We start from the raw sequence: 11,483 nt of genomic DNA, 5'->3' as shown, positions 1-11,483 counted from the left end.
TCTCTGACTTCGTAGGTCAGGCCAGCAAGTAATCTTAAAAGAACATAATCTTGAATAATAGTGTAATTAAGTGATTACTTCATCATAAATGAACTGCTTCATCAACCTGTCCTGGGATAATGAGTTGTCAAGGAGGAATTTCACTGGAAAAATATCAGGTTTTTAACAAAACCAGTAGATTTAATGGAGATGAATTATTGAGAATAATTTCATAGAGAGGACGCATGTGTATGAATTAGGCTTCCACCAAAGTTGAGTTTTATCATTGGTGCAGGTGATATAAATGCCATCTGTTAAAACAAAATAAAAGATGGTCATTGTTATAAAGTCTCTATATTATTACTGATCTACTGTACATTAAGCCACAAGTCCTACCTGAGAACTTACAAAGAACTTACACAGGACATACACAGAACTGTGCACACATTTAGATTCTACTGTATCTGTTAAGTCTTATTCTCCCAACATATGCTGCAGCACAACATGAACCCCAAATCCAGCAAGAATCATAAAGAATTATATTCGACCACAGAAAACAAGGAATGTACAACAGATGGACAGGTCTCAACAGTTTAGATCTCAACATCACGGCGTCAGATTACTGTGAAGACACAGAGGACAGCCTGAATCTCCAAAACTAACACTCTACCTGCCAAGGACTTTGAAACACTGAGTGCACATTGAAGAAGGAGAATTGGCGCTGTTTTACTGGCAAAATGTGTTCACATGAAATACCATTTTACTGCACTTTCTATGAAGTTAATAAGTGAATATAAAATATTAATGAATCAGAATCAGCTTTAATGGCCAAGTATGTGCACATACAAGGAATCTGACTCCGGTAACGTTGCTCTCTTGTACAGAAACACACGGGAACTTAAATAAATGAAAGAAAAATAAAATAAAGTAAAATAAAATAAATCTCAATCTGTGCACACTCAATCTCTCTAAAACTGTTGTTCAGCACGCACTGTAACAGTATACTTTAGCAAATGCAAAACACCAGGGCTGTGAGATTAATTAAGTCATCAAAGAGCAAAGAGCATTATTTACTTTTTTATGAGCTAGGTATGTAGCATGTCCAGATTTGTAAATGGTTTAACTTCTAAATATTTAATTTCTGGTGAAAAATATGCACCAATCAGGCATAAAATTATGCCCTAATATTGTGTAGGTCTCCCCTGTGCCTCCAAAACAGTTGTGACTCATCAGAGAATGGACATGGCCCTTCTGAGGGTGTCCTGTGGTGTCTGGCAACAGAATGTTGTTAGTGGGGGCCTTTGGTTCCTATGGGTTGAGGGGAGGGGCCTCTGTGGATCATCCCACAGATACCTGATCAGTTTTGGATCTGGCGAATTTGGAGGCCAGGTCAACACCTTGTGCTGTTTTTCATGTTTTTTGGTTTGTTCCTTAACTGTTTTTTTTTTTTGTCTGTGCCTGTGTCAGGCTGCATCCTGCTGGGGATGGCTGCTGCCATCAAGGAGTGTCATTGCTATGGGGTGGGGGTGCTTGGTCTGGTCTAGGTGGGTGGTATATGTCTAAGTAACATCCACATGAATGCCAGGTCCAAAAGTTTCCCAGCAGAACATTGTATTGTCACAAGACTGTCGATGTTATTTACTTCTCCTGTCAGTGGTCATAATATTATGCCTGATTGGTGTACATGCATGCATATACAGTACATGCAGTTGACTCTTTTATACATTCCCAATAGGCATTGAACATTAAATGGTACGCACTCAGAGAAAAAGTCTTGACCATCACTCATCCAAAAAGCAGATGTGACTTCTCCCTATGTAATTGTGTATCAGGCCAGCGGTGGTGCCAGAGCTAACTCAAAGCCTTATTAAACTTAAGCCAAAAAGTGTACTGGATCTTACAAGGTGTTAGTTAACCTTTGACATCCATAATGTATCGGTGGACTAACATAAAATAGAAAAAAAAAGTACATGTTCACAGTGGATTGCAAAATCACATCTGGAAAAATGATAACAGTCTCTTCATCGTCATGGACAGTGATGTGGATGTTTGCCAATTACTAATATGAATAAAGATTTTCAAACAACTGAACAGCCATGTCTACTAATTAATATGTTAAAACCAGAGCATGAATGTAGCATCATCTCTAAACTCTGCCTAATGTTGAGAGCGTACTTGAAACTGAGACAGTGTCACTCATAAATGTTTGGCATGCCTGATATTTATGAGTGTTAACATATTTTTTTACTGGGTGCTGCTTCCTTAGAAAGATAAAGCTAACTTTCAGTTAAAAAGGAGGCAGAAAGCATGGCTACTGTTACAGGTTGAAGCCTCTGTGGGAACCATTAACACCTCTCAAGACTTGGGTTCTGATGGGAAACATGAGACCAAAGGAGCCCAAACCAGCTTGCAACTAATAACTTAATGAAGTGTGCTAAAAATAAAGTGTGCACAGTGGTGACACTCATCCTGCCAAGTGCGAATAGTGGGACACCCTCAGCACAATTAATGCAGTGGTCAAAACTTTCAAAACTACAGACATGGATGAGTGCATGGAGCCATCATTCTAACTCTGTTAGGGGAGTAGTCTGATATTCTACTGAACGGTGGCCTACCACAACCAGGAAACACCCCATCAGCACGGGAGTGCATAGCCCATGATCAAACAGCAAGATCTGACGATGGTAAGCATTAATGAGAAATGGTAAATTTTCAAAAGGAATTCATTCATTCATGCATTCAAATCATTTGATTTCACCTTCAACAAAGCACAAGAATTTCATGCCCACTTTAAAACATAAACCTATGCGAATGGGTGAAATAAAAAAAATGAAATTCATTTATTAGAGGAACCAGTTTTGGAAAGATGGGCGTGTACTGTATATTTTGCGACATACTGTTGTACACCAGCAGTAAATTAGACCAAACAACCATGTGCAAATGTGCAAAAACAATAGTCCAGATGTGGTCCACATCCGGTCACACACAGATGAGGAGAAAGATTTCCTGTAGCGTTCTTTGAAACAACAAAGTTGTCTGAGCCTTTTGGAGAAGGTGCTCCATTGTCTGTCTCTTGTGTGGTGGAGAGAGTGGCCAGGGTTATCCATGACTGATAACAGTTTGTTTAGTGTAGTCCTCTCCACCACCACTTCAAAAGTTTCCTGACTGCAGCCAGTGACGGAGGCAGCCTTCCTGATCAGTTTGTTCAGTCTGTTGGCATCACTGGCTGCAATGTTCCCCCAACAGACCACAGCAGAGAAAAGGGTGCTGGCCACAACAGACTGGTAAAAGGTCTCCAGCATTTTGCTGGAAAAATTAAATTTTTCCACGAAAGGTTTAAGTTGGCAACTTACCTTTTGCCCAAGGTCTTGTTATTGACACTGCCTTCTGCCAATTCCTTAGGTTTAGCACAAGAGTATTAACAGCGAACCCCTGTAGTGCTAATTGGGGAAAAAAAGCAACATAGAAAGTTTCCTAACCAACAACCTGAACCCAGGGATATGCTCACCTTCTGCATTATCTGCTGTTTTGTCAATGCTACTAAGGCACAGAAAAATACCCGGCCGTCCTAAGGCAGATGGGTCCCTCCATATGAGCTGGGTTCTGCTCAAGGTTACTTCTGATTAAAAGGGAGTTTTTCCTTGCCGTCGTCGCCTTCATGCTTGCTTTGGGTGTTTCAGGCCAGGTTTCATACCAGGTTTTGTAAAGTGTTAAAATAAAATAAAATAAATGATAAAAAGAATGATTTGTATTGTTATTGACGCTATATCAATAAAATGAATCAAATTAAATTAAGCTGGGGATAAAAGACTAGGAATACACAATAACAGACTGGCTCCAGCAGAGTCTTTATGACAACTAAAAGACTGGGGATTACACAACTGCATCTGACAGACTGCATGATTTGTCAAACCAAATAAAGCCAAATGAAAGCGTCAAACTCTCATGCAAACTCTTGTGCAAACTCTTGCTAGGTTGCGACAGTTGTGGTATGCACTGCAACCAACAATATATAGGCACGAGTGCTCCTGCCACAACTCGATTAATCTCTCCTCCATTTGTGTGGTTTGCTTTGTCGTTACTCTACCGCTCTCGCTGTTCGCCTTCGTTGTTTTGATATTCCCGCTATTTCCCATCTCCCGTCTTCCATCATCGTCTTCAGGCGCCATTTCCTGTGTCCCCTCTTTCTTTTACATTGACTGTTGCCAGCACATGTTTGCAGTTGGGCCAGTAATCAGTTCACACTATTTACAGATTGCGTGAAGATCTGGCTCAAAATTGACATGTTTGATTGACTGCAACTGAGGGCCCGTCCACACGGAGACGATTTTTTGGTCTAAATGCAGATGTTTTGCATCGTTTTGGCCGATTGTCCACACGAATCCTGTAAACGCATAGCCCTAAAACGCACTTTTCTGAAACCTGGTCCCAGAGTGGAAAAATTCGCAAACGCAGCTCTTGCGTTTTCGTGTGGACAGCGAAAAACGCATACGGGCGTTTCGATGATGTCATTGCCACACCCCTTGAGCAGAACTTCCAACTATTATATCCCGCGAGACGTCTCATAACAACATCAACAACAATGGCGGACTACATGCTCGTGTTCCTGCTGGAGAAGATATTGAGCCTATTAGGGTTACCAGGGCAAAATATCATTTCTTCTTGAGTTTGGTTTCTTCTAAAGCTGATTTGTAAACAGCGCTCAAGCTTTATGCGCATGCTCCGCCTCTTCCTCTCCGTTTTTGGTGAACTTCTGAGACTGAAACAGCGCCACCTATAGGCCTGGAATATGAAGTAGCGTTTTCAGTCGTGTTGAAACGGATCCGCAAACTACTCACACCGACTGTCTTCAACTTGTGCAGACTGGTGCAGACTTTGTTCAACTGGGAATCCTGGGTCTACCAAAAAATCTTGTAGTGTGTCCTCAGCTTTAGGGATTGCATGTCCAATTATGGAGACTGAATATTAAAACCAATGACATCAACTTGCCTCTTTACATAAATTGTTGCAGTATCAATATCATATTGCCATTTTGATTTACTAAGAACATAATTAAATTATGACCTGTCCAGGGTCTTGCCCGATGACAGCTGGGATAGGCTCCAGTCCCCTCTTGACCCTTCACAGGACAAACGGTTACAGAAAATGAACGAATGAGTGCATGAATGAATGAATAATTAAATCATCATCTGTACCTCAAGCCATTGTGTTTTTCAAACAGGTAATTCATAAAATAAGCAAGATGTTCAGCTGGCTTGGTCAACCGAAACTTCCCCTCAACCATGCTGTCTCCAGATGTTGTTGATTACCTGCCCCTCCCTAGTGCGTTGAACCTGTGTCTCGTCGTCTCCCTGCCTCCTAACCCTAACCCTTCTGTATGTAGTCTCTGTCCTGCCTTCTCCACTCTGCCAGATTGTCTTTATCCTAGAGTAAAGTGTTCCAACAATATCCCCTCACTGACTCTCTAGTGTTTGACCTTGCCTGTTTGTTTTGCCTGTCCCTTTAGTGAGTTATTTGCTTTGCTGACTGAACCATTTTTTTCTCTAAAGTTGTGGTGAGTGCAGCATATTGTTCCCTATCACATTAGCCACATTAAAATTGCGTAATCCTGCATGGCCACCTACTTTTGTACCACTGTCTCTGTTTTGCCAGTTAATATTTCCATGATATGAGCCTTAATCATTCACCGTTTTGAATCCCAGTAATGAGTGGTGTGTGTTTGGTCTTTTTGTTTTTTGTAATGTGCCATTGGCAAATTGTGTCTAAATGTAAAAGGAGCATGTGTCCAAAGGGGGTAATATAAGAAATTTTGTGTTATTGTGCAAATCTGTCTTCCTTGAAGGATGACATTCTACATCAGGAGCTTGAAAGATAATTTACACTTTTGACGTTAAACGACAAAAATGTATTTTATTTTTTTTATGTAATCGGTAGCTCTTTTAGCATGCAATTATTAATGCATTTGTGAACATGCCCTATCACATGTGGGTCCATAGGAAATGTTGTACTTCAGGAATTTGAGCACCAAATTCACATTCTAGTATTAAATCCAACACAACAAGTCTGATGATGTTTGGACATTGGGAAAATATACTTCAAAGCGACAGCTAATGTGGTTACTGGGCTGAAGTACAAGGATGCATGGCAGAATCTTAGGAAATGAAATGCATATAAATATGATCAAGATTACATTCATATATACACAATTCAAGGCCTCCAGAAATTATGTTTAGTGCTGAGGGCTCACCTTATTGGTTTCAGTGTTTAAATTGTTAACCTAAAATAAATCAGCTTAACTTGATATTGTAATACTTACTTTTTTCCATAACACAAAGCAATACATATGTCAGCTTTGTCATTTGAAACTGGCTTCTTTCATTTTTTTTTTTTTTTTTTTACATATATACTTTTTTACAGTGCCATGCTATTAAAGATTAACTAACACAAGTCTTTTTTTTGATTGACAGACAGTAAGAGACAGAACAGGCACAATAATTCACCGAAAGGAAATGAAATCCAGGTTTTCTGAAACAGGAGCTGAAGTTAAATAAACTAATTTCCTGGAAGATGTCCTGTGACTGATTCAAAGTGTATAGTTTTAAGAAATGAGTACACCACATTTTGTGGCAATAACAAATGCAGGGGCTCTCTAGTTCCATGGTGCTATGCAGGAGTAGATGAAGTAACAGCAGATAAAACCACAGTGGAATGTCTTGATATGTTGTCCTGCCCTCGCACACATTGGTGGGTTAGATGTGGCATGTTGGTGTGTTTACCCATGGCTAAAAAAGTGGGTGTACTAGGTGTATTTCCTTTACTATTATGGCTCCAAGTGGGATGCTGTCTTTGCACTCTTCATCTGTAGAAATCTATAGGGAAATGAGTAGCAGGGACAATAGCAAGAGCTGATTTTTTATTTAATTTTATTAAGCATACAAATCACTTTAAGCATTTGTATTTGAATGTGACCAAAAGTAAAAGCATAATTTTCACAGAAAATTCGAATCTGGGCATCAGTCAGAGCTTAAAATCCATAAGCATATGTGTTTCTTGCTGCTTCTCAGAATTGAAAGGGGGGTTAATGCAGCCAAATGCCAAGGTTTCAGAGAAGAGAACCTGCTCCAGAATGCCTAAACAATTCACCTTTCAGCATTACAATGCAGCAAAGCAAATAGCATAGAAATATATTCCCAATAAGTCTTATGGGGTCCATAAAAGAGAGACTTTCACAAGAAATACTTGCACTCAAAGTTATTCAAAAATATTCTAGTTTTGTGAATAAGATATTTTAATCTTTGATTTTTAATACATGGTTTGGGTTTGTTTTGCTCTGAGGTAGTGTTTCCTGTTTTATTTTTGTAATTTCCACCTCATTATATTTCTGTTAGCTTTACTTCCTGTCTTTGTTTCCCTGCCTTTAAATGTTGATCCTAATTGTTTCACCAGTGCCTTGTTTCCCCATAAATGTTCTGTGCATATACAGATATATATATGTTGTAGTCCTGTCTCTTGTCAGTTTAAGTGTTTTTTCTGCAGGTTCTAGTGTCACACTTTTGCTGGACACTAGAACAAAATTTCTTTGAAGTTTTCAGTAATGTATTTTTCCTATTTCACCCTGCCTTGTTTCCTCATGATGTCTTTGTGAAAATGGGAATTTTATCAATTTAACATATAATCTACAACACAATAAATTAAGTAAATGCTGTGAAATGCAGAACCAATTATCATGACTGGTGGGCTTCAGATCTCTCTTCCTCTGACACTGTTTGCAAGTGATGATGTCTCTCTACCTCGTGCTCCACCTCTTTCTTTTGCCACTCTGTTACGTAGCTTTTTCTGTAATGTTGGTAAACTGGGGATTGTGAGACAGACAGGGGTGCTGGCAGGGGGTTTGGTGATATGGTTTGAGGTTTTTCTAGCATGTGGGGCAGCCTAGGACCAGCAGATGGAGCCACTAGCATGTTCAAATGGACCGTCACTGAAGTTTAAATGGGCAGAACAAAAAACATGGTGATTTGCTGCTGTCTATCTGGGCTCACAATAATAGTCTTTGGAAAAGAGGTGCGTTTATCAGGCAGCTGGTTTTCTTGTGGAAAAACAAGATCCATGAGATCACCAGAGAGAGAAGAGCAACATACACTGCCTGGTCAAAAACAACAAAAAAGACTCCACTTGGATATTCATTCATTCTTTCATTCATTCATCTTCTGTAACCGCTTGTTCCTGCGATGTGTCGCGGGGTCTGCTGGAGCCTATCCCAACTGTCATCGGGCGAGAGGCGGGGTACACCCTGGACAGGTCGCCAGTCTATCGCAGGGCTAACACAGACAGACAACCATTCACACTCACATTCACACCTACGGTGTGACCTAACAACCTAACAAGCATGTCTTTGGACAGTGGGAGGAAGCTGGAGTACCCGGAGAGAACCCACGCAGACACAGGGAGAACACGCAAACTCCACACAGCCACTGTGCTGCCCGCCACTTGGATATAACTAAGCAAATAGGTACGAGCCTCCTATTAGATAAATACTGCATGCGCGATTATCTTTCAGCTGGCGACAAGTTGTTTAACCCCAACTGATGCAATAAGTAGTTAAGTCTTATTACTTAAACAACCATGTTGAAAGACACATCCTGTGGTCGTGGAAAAGATGTTAGTCTGTTAGAGATCTGTTGAGACACAAAACACACCCAGTCTTCAAAAGTAGCTCCTTTGTTGGGGAATGTTGGACTGACATTCACCATGATGAAAAAAACATGGAATAAAAAAAGTAAAAGGAAAGCTAGCAAAAACAAAGAACGCAGCCCATTGCCTTGTGGAAATTGTAATAAAACTGCAATAATAAAAAAATAACTTTTTCCATAATATGTGTTTTTAGAAAAAAAGCTTCATTTTCAGTTCTCTTTCAGTACCCTTGGTACCCAGAAGTACCAGCCTTGCTGGCTTAAACCCCTCAAACTACTCCTACCAACTCAACCAGGGCTGCAATCTTCAGGATAGCCCACATGCAGCACTGCATGACACTGGTAGGCACATCATATTTTGGTAATACTTGCCCCCAGATCCCATGCACCAAGACTGGTGAAATTCTGTCCACTTTGTTTTTGTGTACACAGTTGTGGTGCTGACCCAAACCCGCACAAACTCAATTGAAAGAAAGATAATAATAATAACAATAAGAAGAAGATGTGAACCATAATAGGGGATTTTGGGGATGTCGGGTTTCTGTGCATTGAATTTTTTTTCTTTCCTGCCCTGTGACCAGCACTGGCCTGACATCGATTCACATCTGCAGTATACTAATGCATGTGGCATAATGAATTAGAGGTCGACGGCCAGACAGACTCAATATCAGCCTGTGAGAATAACATGTGCACATTCAACCTATCAATACATTCCACAAACTCATATATCGTGTAGATTGCTACATCACTGCACACCACTTAACCACTGTGACTGCTCTTCTGTCAATGAGACAACACCCAGCAGGCATGTACCTGTAGTTTGCTGCTTACCTATTCTCAGTGGAAATCCCCCAGTCAAAAATAATGTCGTAACAATGGGTACAAATTACACCACTTATCAACAAAGTAAAGTTTTAAAGCAACATTTTTATTGTCTTGTTAACCAGCACAAGAACTGAAAAAAAAAAAAAAAAATAATGTTTTTAACTCTGGTCTGATCCCAACCAGCAGATCAACAGATTTTTTTTTTTTATTGACAACTTCAACCTCTTTTGGGAGCATGAATATTGTTTTTGCAGAGATGGCTTTCACCCTAACCGTCAAGGGCATCACCTTGCTCTCTGGTTCCACACCTCAGCACATAAGGCCCTCACGTCACAGAGCGGATTCTCTTGTTTTTAATTTTCAGTAACTATAAACTACAGACCTGTCAATATTAATGGAGACACCATACAAAAGAATTGTCAATAAGTTATTGAAGATAGGGGGAATGAATCATTTTCAGCTCCCAGCAAAAACACTCTTAACTTTTCAATGTGAGATATCTTTCCAGTAAGACTTTCAATTCTATTCTAAATTTTTATTAGATCTGAATATATGGTCTGAAAATTATGTCTTTAACTGGGTCATTTCTGCAAGTAAAGGATTATAACCAGCTTGTTGAACTACGCACTCCCCAGTATGACTATTTTAACTATCCTAGGGTCAGTGGCCTTTGGGAGGATTTTTAGTAATGTATCAGATGTAATGAATTATTCTTCCTTCTTTGAAGCTCTTCACTTTTAAACTCTGTGGTGTGCTGTGACTCAAATAATCCCTATAGCCCTGAGTGCAAATACTGCCAGCTGCGACTTGACACTTAACCAGCTACTTTTTTGAAGGCCACTTCTAAAGTAAAGGCATCTCTATAGATTGGCACAATCAGTCAAATTTCATGTGTACAGACCCAGCCTTCAAAAAAGTAGCCGGTTAAGTGTGCCATCACAGCAGGTCGACTAACCCTGTCAGAGAAATTCTATCTGGTAACCACACTTCAGAATTGCTATCGTTACCTAAGAGGCCTTCAGCTGCAGAACTTAATGACCAGCTGCTACTGCTGACTGGTCCAGACTGCGCCTACCTGGTGGACCTATAATTGTTCACAAAGCACTTGTTTGGGTTCTCCAGGGTCCAGATGCTCGTACAGCTCATGCTACCTCCTGCACCATATGACCTTTACCAACACACTGAACATCTGGGGGCTTGAGTTGCTTCAGTTTCGAAGCAAACTACTAGGGGTACGACCTCGTCTGGAGCAAAAGGTGGTGAACACCCTGGAAGGAGGCACAGAAAGGGTGAAGGTCAGTGACACCCTCTATCTACTCCCCAGCTTAGTGTTAAGGATGCACCACTACTGAAAGTCATGACAGAAGTAGTTATGGCAATGCTCCACAGCATGAGGTGGAAACTGGTAAAGTGCCCAGCTATTGCTAAAAGGCTCAAATTCAAAAGCTCATCGATGGAGGGAATTCCGCTGTCGTCAACACAGAGAAGGTGGAAAATTCCAGGGAGTCACAGTAAACTCCCCATCACTTCATCCACCCTAATGGCGAGAAGTGTCTAGTCTTCACCTGCTCCTTGCTTACCACAGTCTCTACCTCAACAGGCAGCTCCTACCCTGTCCAACATTCGGATCATCTTCTTGCGATTTTGTCAGTACGCCGTGCTATGATGATTCCTATTACATTTGTTTAGCATAAGTGCTGCCTCATATTTTCTGATTTTAGGTGGCCAAGAGTTCTTAGTTTTTTTTTTGCAGCAGTGTCCTCCACGACAGGGGTGTTGGTCTGTTCCTTCGGTCTCTTTCTTGTCAAAAACCTGTCCATTTTGCCAAATGACATGCTAGCTTGAGGAGCAAAGGAGCTTGATAAATGGTGCAAACCGCCAGGTCTACACAGATTATGAGGTCATGAATGATGTTTTGACTGGCAGGGAATCAGAAAGATGAGCATAGCAAATAACATTTAGATATGATATATTATTAATAATTATGTT

Source organism: Chelon labrosus, assembly GCF_963514085.1.
Source record: "Chelon labrosus genome assembly, chromosome: 23".
Lineage (NCBI taxonomy): Eukaryota > Metazoa > Chordata > Actinopteri > Mugiliformes > Mugilidae > Chelon > Chelon labrosus.
This window is presented reverse-complemented; position numbering follows the sequence as displayed.